The 19,365-nt window shown below is 42.0% G+C and overlaps 1 protein-coding gene across 5 annotated transcripts in view; it reads right to left on the reverse strand.

The window, feature by feature from the left end:
* LOC123520209 (cGMP-dependent protein kinase, isozyme 2 forms cD4/T1/T3A/T3B-like) overlaps positions 1 to 19,365 on the reverse strand; it is a 649,267-nt gene that overhangs the window by 230,277 nt on the left and 399,625 nt on the right. The window contains exon 1 of one of the 5 annotated variants that reach the window (XM_045282288.1): positions 1,825 to 1,957. The exons of the other annotated variants lie outside the window; for them this stretch is intronic. The gene's annotated coding sequence lies outside the window, so the exon portion shown is untranslated. Of the gene's footprint in view, positions 1 to 1,824; positions 1,958 to 19,365 lie in introns of those variants that run through there. 5 annotated transcript variants of the gene reach the window in all.

The following is a 19,365-nucleotide window of genomic DNA, read 5'->3' on the forward strand; positions in this document are numbered from 1 at the left end:
GGCGGTGGTGGTGAAGATAAAAAAAACCTTGATACTGTGCACCAAAATATATCTCAACACAGAAAAGATTATGAAAACGATAACATTTCCTCTCTCTCTCTCTCTCTCTCTCTCTCTCTCTCTCTCTCTCTCGTTCTAATCTCGTCCCAATCCAGTCATCCACTGCGCCATATGACCTTGTTGGTGTGCCGAGATCCAATCAATCAGCCAATCAATCAATCCATCCCAGTGGCCTCTGTACCCTATCCTGAAGGTAGGGAAGGGTCGCCTACCCACCCCTGTCCCCTTCACGCCCACACCTCCATACATCACAGCAAGATTAAGTAACTGAGAGGGTGCCCTGGTCTGACTCAAGAATGCCCTCCCATCCTCCTTCTCTCAAGTCCTCTCTTAGCTACTCTCTCTCTCTCTCTCTCTCTCTCTCTCTCTCTCTCTCTCTCTCTCTCTCTCTCTCTCTCTCTCTCTCTCTCTCTCTCTCTTCTTCGTCTTCTGCCTTCCCTTCCCTCGTCTTCCCTATCCCAGCCATATTTACCCCTCCCTCTCAAACACGGTTTTGTCTTCCTCTCCTTACCTCCTTCAATCTTTCCTCGTCCACTTACTCGCTTCCCTATCCTGGCCACTTCCATCCCTTCCTCTCAGACAAACACGGTTGTCTTACTTTCATCCCTGCTTCTCTTCATCATCCCGTCCCTACACCCACTACGTTTGTACCCTACCTACTTCTATCCCTTCTTCCCACCCTGCCCGACACGGTTTTCTCTCTTCGTCATCCCGTCCCTTACAACCACCACAGCTGTACCATACTATACCCTACCTACTTCTATCTTTACATCCCGCCCTGCCAGACACGGTTCTCGCCTCTGTGTATCACAGCGGCACACTCCAAGGCGGTAAAGTTAAAAGGAGGGAAGTGTACTATGCCCCCGCCTGCCTCCACTCCGTCAGGCATCTCACAGGAACCTCCCGTCTAGCCCCCACCGACTCATTTCGTCTGACTTTTGTTTGTACAAGATATATTCTCTCTCTCTCTCTCTCTCTCTCTCTCTCTCTCTCTCTCTCTCTCTCTCTCTCTCTCTCTCTCTCTCTCTCTCTGCGGTGATGCGATATACTACAGTTCTGAGTAATAAGTTTCTGATAAAGACTTAAGCAATGTCATGTTTATCTAAAATCTTTGATTTTTCTTTTACCTTGCCCTTTAAAGTGATGCAAATCCAAACAGACACATACACACGAACGCACGCACGCACGCACGCACACACACGCGCGCGCGCCCACACCCACACACACAAGAAAGAAGGAAGCACAAATAAAAGATCCATCCATCTATACAAACAGTATAGCGATATGATGACAAAGCGTTAATATAGAAATCGTCAAACAAAGCAAGGGGCGTGAGGGTAAATAAACACAAAACAAGGCTCGGCTCAGCGCCAGGAAGGGAGTCGCCGCCGCAGCCGCCAGTGTGAGCTGATCGGGATTCGTGTTTGGGTCACTACGCACACTAGTGTTTCCCCAATCGTCAGTTACGACACGAAGGCCACATGCAACGCACACTTTGATACACAAGAGTACACGCACATCCTCGAACTCTCGCATCTATACACGCAGGCGCCAGGGAGACAGGAGTGAGGCGCGCTGCGAGGGAGAGCGCCGCAGCGTGAACACTCCCTGCAGTGCAATGGCCGGTGGAAGGCTTTATCTTCAAGGTCAGGATTGATTCGCAAGTTTCTGCGCAACGGTTTTCGTGAGTGTGAATATTGCATTTCTCGATACATGCGTGCGTGCGCGTAGTACCGAAGCTCGCACGCAAGGACGTTCACTCACTTAGATTTTCCTCCACTTTCACGCACATGCGAGAGGACGCACGCGCAAACGTATACACACACACGGCACGGGTGCCACGGAGGAGAGAATAGTGTAACGCTCACCCCACTGGCACTCTTGAGACTGACAGCCAAGACCAGTCAGCGCGCCAGTCTCCCGCCACGGGTGCCACACACACACACACACACACACACACACACACACACACACACACACACACACACACACACACACACACACACAGCAAGAAACGGCTGAACGCACTAAAAAAAATCTACATAACACTATTAGCTAACTTTACTCGGAAAAAAAGAGACAAAAAAAGAAAGTAGGATTGACTATTTCTTGAGGAGGAGGAGGAGGAGGAGGAGGAGGAGGAGGAGGAGGAGGAGGAGGAGGAGGAGGAGATACAACAGCAAATGAAAACAGGAAAAGGAACAGCTGATGAGGGAGAGGAAGCAGCACACACACACACACACACACACACACACACACACACACACACACACACACACACACACACACACACTCTCTCTCTCTCTCTCTCTCTCTCATGACGGACACTGACTTGGACGCCGGGCAGCTACCAACACGCACCTGCCTTATTTACTTTGGTGAGGTGCTGGGTTAGTAAACAATGACCGCTTTCACTTGCCTTGCACCCTCCACTTCCCGAGCTGCCTCCCCTTCCTCTCTCTTCCACACCTACCTGCCTCCCTCCCCACGCTCCTCCCTGGCAGCCGCGCATACCAAAGCTCAGTAAGTATTGGTAAGATGCGGGAGATGAGAAGATGCCACAAAAGAATTAAAGTGAGAGAGAGAGAAAAAAAACAGATTGAGAGGAGAAATGAACGCCTCTCTCTTTCTCTCTCTCTGTGTCTCCGTCTCTCTAACCTTCACCTCCGCACCTGGACAGGACAGATAGCTAGAGTAAGTGTGTCAGTGCCAGGGAGACGGGGAGGGGAAGGCAGAGGAGGAGCGACAGTGAGAGAGGAACGGAAGGATGGTGAGAATAGGCCTTGAGGAAGAAATACGAAGGGTCACATGGCGTGGGACTGTGTGACATGTTGTGCCCCTTCCCTTCCCTCCCTTCCCTTCCCTTCCATTACCTCAACAGTGGGTCCGTAGCATACGTCTCCCAACACACACACACACACACACACACACACACACACACACACACACACACACACACACACTTACTCAACACATATACTTCTGCCCGGTGCACTTTCGCCTTATTGAGTAAACCTTGGCCATTACCCTTAACTCAACTCGCAGTACAGAGATATTCGAAATTCCAACTCTCTCTCTCTCTCTCTCTCTCTCTCTCTCTCTCTCTCTCTCTCTCTCTCTCTCTCAAGTCAAAGTGAAATACAAGCATACAATTTAGACATAAGCAGAGAACATTTTACTCCCTTCACTAACACTAAACACTGATGGGACTTGTGTGTAGTCGGGGAGCCATGCAGCACTAACTACACATGTAAGTGTCGGCGGGGTAGCGTCTCGTGACACCAACAACCCTGGCATTCTCCTCCCGGCAGGCTACATATCAACACGCTTCAGCTCCTCCCGGGATTGCAAATGACGTTGGTGCATAAGGAAGGTAGTATTTGTTAGACACGATTCTCTGCGACGCTGTACTGAACACTGAGCGCAAGCACCTCAAGGCCAAGGACAGGTAAGACCATAAGAACATAAGAAAATAAGGGAAACTGCAAGAAGTCATCAAGTCCCCACATGGCAGTTCCTGTATGATATATATACCTGTCTATTTCTACCTGTCGTCCACAAATTTGTCTAATCTTCGGACTAGAGTTGCTTCCTGAATTCTGTACCGAACACAAGGCAGTTTGACGCCGCAGAGAGGGAAGCCGCCGTGTGCCAGAAACTTATAAGGTCATTCAGCCTCAGCGTAGCGCCACACCTTATTTAACACTGCGATTCCTGTGGCTTCCTCTCGGGCTTCATACTGTGGTTTAATGTAAGTTTAGAGTGAATTTTTGAACGATTCCACTAACAGCAAAGAGTGATGGAAATGTTTAACCTTTCCCGTGTTTTGGTGATGTATTTGCTGTTCCATCGTTACTTAAATAAGGAAAAAAAAGACTCCCATTCCATTAACAGTGAAAGGGATAAGTGGACACCTGCGATCCACTGTGTGCTGCAAAGACCTCCACCTCTAGAAACACGCTGCTCAGGGGTGTGACAAAATATTGCAAACACTACACAAATAAACACGACATGAATTACAAATTCTTTAACACACACGCACAAGCACACATACACACATACACACACATAAACACACACGCACACACAAAAAAAAAAAAAAAAAAAAAAAAATCAAGAATTTCAAAGTATCTAAAAGAATTTTGGTCATTAAACATAAATCTCTATGTAATAGAAGCGCAAAAGTCTATGCAAAAGATACAACAAATGCAAGAGAAAAAAATGTAGATTAATATTCGATACAGAATGATCTTGTTTGACTAAACTAAGATTCATTCCCGAAAATCATCCCGAGGCTCATAAATCCCACCACTCGGAACATTGCTTCCCTGGTGGATGTGTCACGCTCACTGAACTACGACACAACTCCAGGAATACCTAAGCAGCACATAAAAGATGATTAGCAAGCTGCCGCAGCTGCCTCCGCCACTCTGCAACTAACACGCCAGCGCAAAAAAAAATCGGCTACCTTCCATACGAATATTCACAAGCACACTCAACTTCACTACACATGGATGACATTGACACGCGGGAGAAAAGCCTACCCTGGTAATAACTATACACGGGTGGCCATATTCATAATGTCATGTTGCTGCAGTTAGAAGGTTGCAAGTTTCTCACATTTATATATATATATATATATATATATATATATATATATATATATATATATATATATATATATATATATATATATATATATATATATATATATATATACATACCAATGCCTGAATGAATAAACAAATAAAATAATATACAAACATAGATAAACAAATAAATAAATAAATACACTGACAGGGACTACACACACACACACACACACACACACACACATATATACAACTTACATCAGCACAAAAAACAATAAAAATAGCAGTCAAATTAATACGATCATTCTCTTTGATATTACTCATCTTTCCTTATCTATTATTCACTATCCAGTACCAATAACCTCCCCAACAGCAGCTGCGGCTAGGGAAATAAAGAACAAAGCACCGAGGGACGCAGAAACACGAACACTTACCAATACGTATACACGCAAATAGAAATCTAATCTAAATACGAAACTCATCCGCACACACTTATATATATATATATATATATATATATATATATATATATATATATATATATATATATATATATATATATAGAGAGAGAGAGAGAGAGAGAGAGAGAGAGAGAGAGAGAGAGAGAGAGAGAGAGAGAGAGAGAGAGAGAGAGAGAGAGAGAGAATGAATCAGTATTTACTTAGGAATAAGTATATATATAAAAAAAAAAATTGTTGAAATATTTTTTATACTCTAAGGAGGATTGGAACCTTGATGTGCTTGATATGAGTAGGGAGCGGTCATCGCCAATAAGAACAATATATACTTATTATATTAACGTAACTATGCCGTGCTCGAATTATGTTTTGTGTCGTAAAAACAATATGATACATTCTAAAATATGTGAAATACTTTAACTCCGGCAGGGATCGAACCTGCGACCTGCGGTAAGTAACCGTTTATCCGCTGCTCTACCACTGAGCTACGGAGCACTGCAAATAATGGATGTTACGCTACAATAAATACTGATTCTTTATGGATTACGTTAGTGATCTTGATTAAATATCCATACATATATTGTGTGACACACTATTTTATTAGTTACGTGAGGTGTATTTAAAAGCACCGCCGTGTCGTTACTGTTGCAGGGGTCAACATTCTCACGTTAGCATAATGGGGTCAGCTGGGCGCGATTTACAAAGCAATATTTTACAGTTTATACATTAAGATACATTTTTTGTTTGTTTCGACATTTACTCTTACGCCTCTAAGCTCACAGAAACCTTCTAATTGTACTTGCATGCACTGGACAACAAATGTATTAAATTGTAATAATGCATAATCCTATGTTCGATAAGTCAATCAAACTCTGATCAGAAGAGAAAGCAGGCTCAGTTAAAAAGATAATAAATAAAAAAATAAATACGCAATTGACTTAGTAGTTCCAGTTTACTAACACTACGACGCCGGAAAAGGGAAGAAGAGTACATAAAGAAAAGGAGAGTGACAGTGGGGTGAGTAAAGGAGGCAGACAGTAGAACTGGGACACATCTGTGAGGCTGATATAATACTCGTACATAACGCTTCGGAGAACACGGCCGGAAATGGCACTCGAGATAACGTGTATTTCCCAAACACCACCATATATGAGGGAATGCTAGAGAGAGAGAGAGAGAGAGAGAGAGAGAGAGAGAGAGAGAGAGAGAGAGAGAGAGAGAGAGAGAGAGACTTCCATGGCCTTGGTAACTCTCATCCTGTCTTTTCTGTCACTGGTATATACGTAGACCGAAGGAAGCGCGCTATCTCTCTCTCTCTCTCTCTCTCTCACACACACACACACACACACACACACACACACGCGCGCACACACACACACACACACACACACACACACACACACACACACACACACACACACACACACACACGCATGGAAAAGGTGGAGGAGAAATAGGAATCCAGCAAATAAGGAAATCTTCAAAGCAGCAAGAAATGAATATGTTAAGGTGAGGAAGGAAGAGGAAAAGAACTTCGAAAAAGACATTGTCGAAAAATGTAAGGAGCAACCAAAATTGTTCTATAGATTCATAAATGGAAAAATTAGGCAAAAAGAAACAATAGAAAGGTTAAAAGGAGAGAACGGGATGGTGGAAGACCCAAAAGTATGGCAGAACTATTAAATAAAAATTCCAGGAGGTCTTTACTAAGGAATCCAAATTTGAGAGGCCACAGGGTAATAGAGAGACAATCTATATGAAAGAGATTAAAGTAACCAAGCTTGAAATAAAAGAGTTAATGAAGGAACTGGATGAAGAGAAGGCAATGGGACCAGATGAAGTCTCAGGCAGAATACTGAAAGAATGTAGGGAAGAACTAGCAAGTCCTATATACAACATCATAAAATGCTCAATAGAAAATGGAACAGTACCAGTAGAATGGAAAAGAGCTGAGGTGGTTCCCATATATAAGAGCGGAAGGAAGGAAGAACCTTTAAATTACAGACCGGTATCACTAACTAGTGTAATATGCAAGATGTGTGAAAGAATAATAAAGAAACAATGGATTGAGTTCCTTGAAGACAACAAATTAATATCAAATAGCCAATTTGGTTTTAGAAAAGGACGGTCTTGTGTAACTAATTTATTGAGTTTCTATTCTAGAATAGTTGATAGAGTACAAGAGAGAGGGATGGGTTGACTGCATTTATTTGGATTTAAAAAAGGCGTTTGACAAAGTGCCACATGCAAGATTACTGTGGAAGTTAGAGGAGAAGGGTGGCTTAAAAGGAAGCACATTGAGATGGATAGAAAATTATTTGAGGGGGAGAGAAATAAGGACGGTAGTTAAAGATATGAAGTCCAAGTGGAGAGCAGTAGAAAGCGGAGTGCCACAGGGTCAGTATTGGCACCAATACTTTTCCTCATTTATATTAACGACATGCCAGAAGGAGTGAACAGCTACATAAATTTGTTTGCGGATGATACGAAACTGTGCAGAGTTATAAAGCAAAAGGAGGATTGTGAAATACTGCAAGAAGACCTAAATAAGATCTGGGAATGGAGTAAGAAGTGGGAAATGGAATTCAATGTGAACAAAAGCCATGTCATGGAAATGGGAAAGAGTGAAAGACGACCTGTGGGAATCTATAAGATGGGAGATGGAGTAGAACTGGAGAAAGTAAAAAGGAAAAGGACTTAGGAGTGACGATGGAAGAAAACAATCAACCAGTAAGCCATATTGATAGAATTTTTAGAGAAACATATAATTTGCTAAGGAATATTGGAGTAGCATTTCACTACATGGACAAAGAAATGATGAAGAAATTGATAAGTACTATAATAAGACCCAGATTGGAATATGCAGGAGTAGTGTGGACCCCTCATAAAAAGAAACACATAAGGAAATTGGAGAGGCTACAAAAATGGCTACAAGAATGGTTCCAGAATTTGAAGGGATGACATATGAGGAGAGACTAAAGGCTATGGATCTACCAACCCTGGAACAAAGAAGGAGAGAGGAGACCTGATACAAGTTTATAAATTGATCAACGGAATGGACCAAGTGGATAATGAGAAACTGATCCTGAGAGAAGAATATGACATCCGAAGCACAAGATCGCATAGTAAAAAGCTGAGAAAAGGAAGATGTCTGAGAGATATTAAAAAATATAGTTTCCCGCAGAGATGTATTGAGACGTGGAACAGTTTAGATGAAGAAGTAGTGTCTGCAACGAGTGTGCACACTTTTAAAGTAAGATTGGATAAGTGTAGATATGGAGACGGGGCCACACGAGCATAAAGCCCAGGCCCTGTAAAACTACAACTAGGTAAACACACACACACACACACACACACACACACACACACACACACACACACCGTGTAGTGTAGTGGTTAGCACGCTCGACTCACAATCGAGAGGGCCGGGTTCGAGTTCCGGTGCGGCGAGGCAAATGGGTTGTGGCCTCGCTTTCCCGGTGTGTGGAGTGTGGCGTGGTCTCAGTCCTACCCGAAGATCGGTCTATGAGCTCTGAGCTCGCTCCGTAATGGGGAAGACTGGCTGGGTGACCAGCAGACGACCGTGGTGAATTACACACACACACACACACACACACACACACACACACACACACACACACACACACACACACACACACACACGCGCACACAAAAAAAATAAAATAAAAAATATAAAAAAAATGCGCGCGCGCTTCATTTTCTAGTTTAGTATTGTTTCCTATGAAAAGAAAGGAAGAAAACGAGAGTAGGGAGCACTAGAGAAAATGAAAGTATTTTCATGATCAACTGTAGCAAACATGAAGAGGCTCTTTCTCTAGAGTTTAGACGATTTATTTCATCCTAAGTTAATATAAACCCATAAACACATACGCACATATAGATAAACGACATGAAATCTTAAATCTTTTAATTATTCTCTTATCTGACTAGTTGATTTTACTTTCTCTTTTTTTTCATTACGTTAACAATATACAGGAAAAATATATCCTTTGAGAAGATACAGTCCAGTGTTGCCACTCTCACATGTGCATGGCAGCTGAAGAGAAAGTACAGGCGTGTTAGGATTCGTGTGGTACCTATATCTGTCTATCTATCAATGTCTAAACATTACATCCAATCCTGCATATCTATCTATCTATCGATCGATCGATCGATCGATCCATCTATCTATCTATCTATCATTACTGAATCATTCCTCCCCTCCCCGGTAACTTCAAGGCGGTTCTGCCAATGGCTCATCCCTTGAGGGTGAGGGAGAATAAAAAACAAATCTATACCTTTTAGTTTATCTTTCATAACCACGGAGAGAGAGAGAGAGAGAGAGAGAGAGAGAGAGAGAGAGAGAGAGAGAGAGAGAGAGAGAGAGAGAGAGAGAGAGTGTTTACTTTGTAAGAATTAAAGCAGTTGAAATAATTATCTTGCACTTCACGCAGTACTGGAACCTTCGACATGCTAGAATTCAGTGTTGTCCAAACTGGGGTACGCAACATAGATCAAATGGGTATGTGACAAGACGATGAACACACACACACACACACACACACACACACACACACACACACACACACACACAGAGCAGAAACTCCCCATTTTTTATGAAAGCACAGGGAGGGGGATGGACGGGCACCCATTAGTTGTTCGTAAACTGTACGTGTACGAGACCAGTTTTGACAGCTGAGGAGCCACTGTTGCCACTCACTGTTGTTCAGTTTTGTCTTAGGCGTCAAAGTGTGAGTGTTTGTTTTTGAAAGTGACGTACTAGCTTATAGACGCAGTTGCTCGTTAACAACAATAATGTGAGATGAGGTAGCTTCATTCTTATCAGAACATGGGTCTCCTTTTGCCACATTTTTTTTTAACGGTACTTGGCTTGCACAACTGGCATATCTTACACACATATTCAGCAAATTGAATGAGTTAAATACGTCTCTGCAAGGTAAGGACACACACATTCTCAACCTGTATGACAAAGATGCTGGTTTTCAAAAGAAATTAGGGCTATGGAAGGAAACATGCTTAGGGGGATATTTTACGTGTTTTCCTCTGTCAGATGCCTACTTTCCAGATAACAATTATGAGAAAGACACTGTGAAACCAGTCATTGTGGAACATATGTCCAACTTCATCAGTACTCTTTTAAGTCTTACTTTCCTGACATACATGAACAATCAGCACAGCTGGACTGGATTACAAATCCAATCCTCTTGTCTGAACAAGATAAGACGCTTCCTATTTGCCTTCAGGAAACACTGATAGAAGTGTGTGCGGACCGTGGCCTAAAACTGTTATTTGAAAGATCAAATGTCACTAGCTTCTGGAGCTCTGTGAGAAGAAGCACACAGACTTAGGAAAAATGGCCTTCGAAAAACTTCTTCCCTTTGGATCTACTTACCTTTCCGAGGCGTCTTTCTCCGCTATAAGTGTTATCAAATCTAAACAGAGAAACAAATTAAATGTCAACCTGGAACAAAGCCTGATCACTGCAGTAGCCTCAATACAGCCAAGCTGTAAGAAATTTTCAAGCATTTTGTTTCTAAATTATTCTTTATATTTTATTATTATAATTTCAATTTTATTGACCAGCACTCCTATTATGCACTCTTTTCATATTCAATATGTTATTTATTGGACCTTCATTATGGACCGAGTTGCCTGTAATTGCTGGTTGTTATGTATATATATATATATATATATATATATATATATATATATATATATATATATATATATATATATATATATATATATATATATATAACATAACAGCCAGCAATTACAGGCAACTCGGTCCATAATGAAGGTCCAATAAATATGTACATGGGTGCGGCAGCCTTGCCTGGCACTTTCTAGGGAGACAACAGTCAATCAGGCCCCAACTCCGTTGAATCTACTGAAATAGCATACTTTCCCTGTAGGGGCGCCGTGCGCTGGTTTCCCCTTGCAACATTGATCCCTGGTACTTTAGTTCCCGATGATGATCAAGGCCCTCTCCAAACACAGCCCGTCACAAGTCGAGAATAGTAATGGTGACCGTTAACTCTGGGCTAACTGTGCGTGTAGGCAATGTTGTGTAGTGCGTATGTAGACACAGCGTGGAGTCAAATAGATGGTGCAGCAGCCTTGTCTGGCGCTTTCGAGAGAGACAGCAGTCAATCAGGGCCCCAGCTCTGTACAACCACAGTAAAAGTACATTTCCCTTTAAGGGTGCCGCGCACTATATAATTACCCCATGCAGCGGTGACCCCTGGTACCTTAAATCCCAATGATGGTCACCTACTGTCAGGGCTCTTGACTATCCACAGCCCTTCACAGATCGAGAGCAAAAGTAGTGACCGTTCACTGCAGGCTATCTGTGTCATGTATGGAGGGTGAGAGTGATTGAAGCTAACGGGCAATTTTAAGCGCCTTCAGAGGCCCAGATCAGAAAAAAAGCGGAGGAAAAGGAGGAGGAGGAGGAGGAGGAGGAGAAAAACAAAAGAAAAGAAGAAAGGGGAAGGATGATAATTATACGAAGGAGAGAAGAAGAGGAAACATGAGAAAGGAAAAAAACAAAGAGAGAAAGGGGAAAGGAGACAAAAACAAGAAAACAATAAAAGCCATGTATATAAATTACAACAGAGGCTACTACGTCTATCAGCCTCATGGATTCTTACAACTTTCCTTACTTTCTTAAGTTCTAATGCAGTGGTTCCCAAACTGAGGGTAAATTACCCCTATGGGTAATTTAATTTTTTTTCGAGGGTAATGGAGAGTGACAGAAAAAAAAAAAGAATTCTGAAAATCAAGAAAACATTGCAGTACCTGACATTAGGATTAATGTTAACTTAGTCTTAGTATGCAAAGTTGTAAAGTAAACCTATTATAAATAATCATTTACTACAAATTATTATTATATATTATAAATAATCATTATAAATAACTATTAATATAATTAATAAAGTTAACCTGAATAACAGTAAACATCAAAAACTAATATACAGTTTTAGAAAAGAAGAAATATGTATCTAAGAGTGTGATAACCCAAAAGTATTGTGACAGGTATGCTTCAAGTCACTCAGTAACCCTGGTGATTCATTGACGTGTCTATAGTACGCATCAGTCGTCACTCACTGCCTGAGACTGCCTCTATTCAGCTTTCCACATGTGTGATAATTACTGCAAAATATGATAATTTGGCCTCCCGTGCGACAGGCAATATCATACATGCAACAATTTTCGTAAAATGTGGTAAGTTGGTTGTTGTTGTAGTATTTTAATTTAACCATATGTACCCATGTATGTATGCTTGGTGTTGCATGTTAAATTGGATAACAAACTGAAAAAAGTTTGGGAACCACTGTTCTAATGGTATACCTGTGACTCCCCAAGCGTGAAGTAGATGTGTATTGTGCAGGTGAGTGGAGGTCCTAGTGGTGTGCGTTCCCTATTGCTCTCCTTCGTCAGATGGTACCGTCTCCTGGGCCCCAGTGAACCAAACCTTCCGCCACGCCATCCACTAGTTCATTATAATGGTTTGTTTCCATTATGATTTCTTACTCATCTTCTATCTCCAAATATTTTATGGTTTTCATGTACCTTCTAATTCGATGACTATTTCTCAAGTTTTATTTCTGTTTTTGCATGACTTCATCAATATCACCAATTTCCATTCATTTTTCCGTTTTCTGTTGCGAATTTTACTATTTTCTAGCCCCCGTGTTCTACCGACTCTCGTTCTTAGCTTCTCGTGTCGACAAGCAAATACTACATATATCTCTATCAGGTTTTCTTTTACAGTGCACAATTTTCATACAATTTGTACTATATTGCTTCTTATTCATATTTTATCTAGTTTCATTTCTGTATTCTTCTCTCAAGCTTCATCCAAATGCATGCCTCTACCACCTTAATACTTTCTTTTGTTTCACATCATAATGGTCTCTCTCTCTCTCTCTCTCTCTCTCTCTCTCTCTCTCTCTCTCTCTCTCTATTTCTATCTCATCTTAAAAACGTTAATTAATTTCTTTTTCTTCTACATTCACTGCATGTTTCTCTAGTGTTCATTTGCATACTACCAATATATGTCACTTCCGACCACTTCCTGTACTTATTTAACATCATACTTTTTCTCCTTTCTCTCCACAAAGAACACATTTGAATTATTTCCCTACTTCTTATTAAACATCATTTTCGGTCTCAGTGTCTTATCTACATTAAATTGTAAAGTTATATACTGATTCTTCTCCGAGATATGTAAATTTCACCGGTTTCAGAATTCACTTTTTTTTTTCCCCTTCCCTTTAAATTTTACCGCTGTGTTGTATTACTTCTGCATCTCCTTAAATATTACTTATCTTTAAAGTCTTACCCATTCTAGATTTTATTATACCTCTGCTATGCTTTATATTTTTTTGTACTGTTTTTTTTTTAAGCTATTGCATCTACCTTCCCCGTTTTGATTTATTTTTTGCATGATTTCTAGCAGCTAATCCTCGTTTTCCTCTTCATTTTTGCAATTCTTCCTCATCCGCCTCCACAGTCTCCTTCGTTAAAAGGTCTTAATTGCTATTTTTCACCCAAACTATCCTCTCACCCCATAACCTATCACACACACACACACACACACACACACACACACACACACACACACACACACACACACACACACACACTACACTACACCTTCACCAGCTACTCTCACAACACTATTACTACATCAGAACAGGTCATACTATAATAACAACAGACACAGACCTTTACACTCCATCCTCTACAAGTCCACTTCTCTCAGGCACCCACAAGCACGCGCTTAAGTAACGGGAGGAGGAGGAGGAGGAGGAGGAGGAGGAGGAGGAGGAGGAGGAGGAGGAGGAGGAGGAGGAGGAGAAAGTAGCGCATATGAAATGAAGTGGTTAGAGAACATATTAGCCTTTAGCACCCGCGTATCTGTAACACATTCAACGGTGGAAGGGAGAGCAAGTGTGGTAGATGAAGATGCGGGAGATAGAGGAGAGAAGAAAGAAAATGAGTCTGGGGCTTGAACTGGGGTGGAGGCGGGGCAGGGCGGGTCTTGAACGTGGTATACTTTGAATAGCCGAATCAGGTTTTAGTAGGAGTAACAACCACTCCAGACGGTTACCTGTTATCTGCCGTGCCTCGAGTGCTCTAGGTTATGGGCGAAATGAGTGATGCTTATGGGTCCGCCTTCTCTCCTTCCTTCCTTCCTTCCTTCCTTCCTCTTATTCTTCTTTTTCTTTTTTCCAATTATCGCTCTCTGTCATCCCTTCCCTTTCACTTCTTCCATCCTGTTTTCCATTTCGTTGTTTTGCTTCTCATTCGTTTCTATACATCTCTTCTCTCTCTCTCTCTCTCTCTCTCTCTCTCTCTCTCTCTCTCTCTCTCTTTTCAGTCTCCCTTTTCTCAATAATGCTTCCAATGAAGAATTTATAGCCGTTTCTCTCTGACCTTTTCTTCTCCCTTCATCATTTCCTTTCTTGCAACTCACCCACCCACTCCATTCTCACCTGAACACTGATCCCTTCTTCTTCTTCTTCTTCTTCTTCTTCTTCTTCTTCTTCTTCTTCTTCTTCTTCTTCTTCTTCTTCTTCTTCTTCTTCTTCTTCTTCTTCTTCTTCTTCTTCTTCTTCTTCTTCTTCTTCTTCTTCTTCTTCTTCTTCTTCTCCTCCTCCTCCTCCTCCTCCTCCTCCTCCTCCTCCTCCTCCTCCTCCTCCTCCTCCTCCTCCTCCTCCTCGTCCTCGTCCTCGTCCTCGTCCTCTTCTTCCTCCTCCTCCTCGTCTTATGCTTGGTCATCACACGAACACTGGTGAACACACACACACACACACACACACACACACACACACACACACACACACACCACTGCTCTCACCCTAGCCTTCATTCCTCACTCCTAAACTCGCGGGGGTAAACGAGGACCGGGAGAGATAAGCGATAAGGGAACGTAAGGGAAGGGAAAGATAAGGTGAAGAAGACGAACATGTCTGCACATTTATCATTGCACAACCACTGCGTAGTTATATTCTGGCCGCCATAACTCCCTCATAAAGTTGATGAAGTGACCCCACACGCTAGACGGCTTCCTTTGTCTCCCTCTCCCTCTCTTTCTCTCTCCCCCTCCTCTCTCTCTCTCTCTCCTCTCTCTTTCTTTCTCCGTACCCCTGGGAACCTGCTTGCCGCGAGAGGGGTGTGTGCTGATCAGTCTGCGCTTACTGCTTCCCAGAGGACGTGAAAGCGGTAATGGCAGGCCAGCTACGCACCACAGGCAGGTTGCGAGTACTCTGCTATTTACAAAGAGCAGATCAGATACACAGTTGTTGGTGCAGTGTAAGTACAAAATAAATACAGGCAAAGATCGAAATACTTCATCTCTTGTATATAGAATTGGCGTATAGTGTTTATTTAGGTTTTCAGAAGTGCACAGGTAACTTCCATGTAGACTGAAGGAAGTAGGTAAGGTACGTATGTATGACTCGAGTATACAGGGAAGTGTTTGTGGTATGGCAAGACAAGGAAAGTAACTTATATACGTAGTTATCACTCAAGACTACAACAGTTGTTTATTATCGGCAAAATTATAATAAACAAATATAAGAAAGGTGTAAATCAAACTCATTTATATTCACTTATACACCTGCATGTACTCTTTCCTTCACTAAACCAAAGAAAAAAACAAATAAAAGTCTATCAAACACGCGAGACAATCCAAATAAAAACAATATTTACTGTGTGATACTCCTTCAAACACTAAAAAAAAAAAAAATAAATAAATAAATAAAAAAACTGATTAAAGCACTAATTTCAGCAAGATTATCAAGCAACACACACACACACACACACACACACACACACACACACACACACACACACACACACACACACACACACACACACACACACACACACACACACACACACACACACAAAGAACAAACCACACGCCGATTAATCTTGCGCCAAAGGACTAAAGCAGCGGGGGAGGGCATGGAAGGAGGAAAAGAAGATGAAGGGAGGTTAGATAGATGGAGGTGAAAGGACGTTCATTTAAAGGGTGCCGTGAGCCATAATTCCTCTTGATGACTTAGTTGGAGTTCCTCGCGGTAAGAACGGAACAGGGGCCTGAGGTGTGGAGTGTGTGCGTCTCAGAGCAGTGACAGGTGTTGAATTTAAAGGCAGGTGTAAGAAACGAAGGATAGATGGAGGAATGGAGGGATGGAGGGATACAGACACTGACAGACTGAGGAGGAGATAAGACAGACGGAGATAGATTGCCGATAGGATATAGAGAAAGAGAGATGGGTAGAGAAAGAATGGGATTGGAAGAGACTCACGTGAGGATATGGAGATAAAAAGAGGGAAACTATTAAGAGAAAGGGTTAGACTGTCGGAAGGAAACAAAGTGGAATGACTATGGAGAAAGTTACGATAGAGAGAGAGAGAGAAATGGATCAACGAAAAAATACAGAGGGAAAAATAAAAAGCGACAAGAAACAAAGAGATTAATTATCGAAAGGGGGGAAAAAAGAGATGCCTAAATAAGAGAAAGACAGACAAAGAGAAAGAAAGAGAGAGGCTAGGTATAGACTGTCGAGGAAACACACAGAAAAGAGAGAGAAACGAGAAGGATAACAAGTGTGAAGGGAGACGGGGAAGACTAGCTGGCGGCACACACCGGTAGAGAGGGGCAACGTGTCTTGATTAATAAAGATGATCGCTCACTCATGATGAAAAGCGCTGAGAGAATGAGATATAAATTATAGCGGAAGGGAGGAGCTTCAACAAGATGTATGAGACAAGTTACTTAAGCGCACTCGTCTACACACACACACACACACACACACACACACACACACACACACCTTACCTTCCTCAATATAATTCTTGGCAGTTACGTAACTCTAAAAAAACCTTGATACATAAAAATCTAAGAATATATTTTCATAAGTATTTTTCTTATATTTATTTTTCTTCTTATTATTTTTTTTTTAGTTCCTTATATCGTTACAAAATTGCTTTTTATAAATAAGAAAACAAATATGGCGCTATATATACACAATCTCAAATCTCTCTCTCTCTCTCTCTCTGGAACATTATACAAACGCACATACATCTTCCTCCTTTCTTTTCTGCTAGCATGGAAATACGAAACAGAAAACCCATCGGCAAGAGAAAAAAAAAAATACACACAAGTTGTTTTTCTTGCAGTCTGGCAAAGGGGTACGTGGAGGGCGGATCCAAGGCACGAGACGTCCTCCATCATGGCTATTTGATCTCTGGGTACGGCAGCACGAAAGGTAGGAGGAGGAGGAGGAGGAGGAGGAGGAGGAGGAGGAGGAGGAGGAGGAGGAGGAGGAGGAGGAGGAGGAGGAGGAGGAGGAGGAGGAGGAGGAGGAGGAGGAGGAGAGATTTAAGTTTTTGGGTGAAGGAAGAGAAAAGAAAAGTAAACGGAAAAGGTAATGGTTATCATGATTTTGAGAGAGAGAGAGAGAGAGAGAGAGAGAGAGAGAGAGAGAGAGAGAGAGAGAGAGAGAGAGAGAGAGAGAGAGAGAGAGAGAGAGAGAGAGATTCGTGACTAACCAATCAAAAAATGTTCTTCATAATTCTCTACCCTTTGAAAAAAAAAAAAAAGAAAGAAAATCAGCGACTCATTCAAGCCACTCTCTCTCTCTCTCTCTCTCTCTCTCTCTCTCTCTCTCTCTCTCTCATGACCACACTCAATAAAAACTTGAGTTCCCGTATATTTCAAACACTGTACGTTTTCTTTCCCTTACTATGAAAAAATGGAAAAAAAAAAAAAAACACGAGTATATTATTTTAAACTAATATTGTATTTAGAACAAGTAAAACACCATCAATTTATCCGAATTACCACCACTACCTCCACCACCACCACCACCACCACCACCACCACAACTATTATCACAAGAACCACAAGTACCTTTAATTTACACAAACGTTGCTTATAACAGTAAACATCAGTACTCTATCATAACTACTTACTCTTCCGTCACGAACATCTATCCCGTCTCCTGCAAACCCACTCACCCATCAGGCTGACCTCACGCCCTGCTCACTGCCTGCCTGCACGCCTGCTTGCCTGCACACACTCACCTGAGGAGGGAGGAGAAACGCAGGTATTAATGATGGAAGGCTGTGGTAATGGCTGTTGTTTGATGATGATGATGATAATAATGATGATGATGATGATGATGATGATGATGGTGATGATGATGATGATGATGATGATGATGATAATAATAATAATAATAATAATAACAACAACAACAACAACAACAACAACAACAATAATGATAAAATAGTAAAGACGATTATGCAAATAATAAAAAGAAGAAGAAGAAGAAGAAGAAGAAGAAGAAGAAGAAGAAGAAGAAGAAGAAGAAGAAGAAGAAGAAGAAGAAGAAGAAGAAGAAGAAGAAGAAGAAGAAGAAGAAGAAGAAGAAAAAGAAAAAGAGGAAAAGAAGAAAAAAAGATGAGAAAAAATCGGCAAAAAAGCTAACAAGGTAATAGTGAACCCTAAGTAGTGGGAACAAAACTCCTTTCACATCTCCACTGCACCACCTCCTTCTTGCCTTTACTGCTTGTGAATTCCGTGGTGGTCACACTACGCTAGACTTCTGAATAACGCCGTGATATATATAATGAAGCCTACGAAGCGGAAAGGAACACCAGCCTCAAAGCAGCAACAGTCCCGCGGCCCCACCGGTGATGACAACGTGCACACAGACACACGGAGTTGTGAAATTTTCTCCGATGATTAAGAAAAGCAAATATACTCGAGCGCCTGATGATGATGAGCACGAGGCGAGGCGAGGCGAGGCGAGAGTGACTGATTTCGTGAAAGACAACCAAGTAGACAGTGCAAATACGCGTCGAGGAAAAGGCATTAATGCATTTTGGCGTCGACGAGTGCAGATTTTTCACTGTCGAGGATAGGGTGAATATATGGAAGAGAGTACTTGAAGGAGACAGGCACTAACTCCCTATAAAGCTCCCAGGAGTCTCACGCCAAGAGAAGGAACGACAGGTGTCAGCATCGTCTGGGATTAAGTTTTGGCTCTGGCCACCTCGAGGCAGACGATGCGAGGGTGCGGAGTGGGTCTCTTGGCCAGCCAGCCGTTACAGAGCAAACAGATCCCACTGATGAAAATGGATACGACTGATAGCCAAAGGAAGTAGTGGGAATGTAAATGTCATCCACTTCAGGCGTCCTACAACAG

Source organism: Portunus trituberculatus, chromosome 46 (assembly GCF_017591435.1).
Source record: "Portunus trituberculatus isolate SZX2019 chromosome 46, ASM1759143v1, whole genome shotgun sequence".
Classification (NCBI taxonomy): domain Eukaryota; kingdom Metazoa; phylum Arthropoda; class Malacostraca; order Decapoda; family Portunidae; genus Portunus; species Portunus trituberculatus.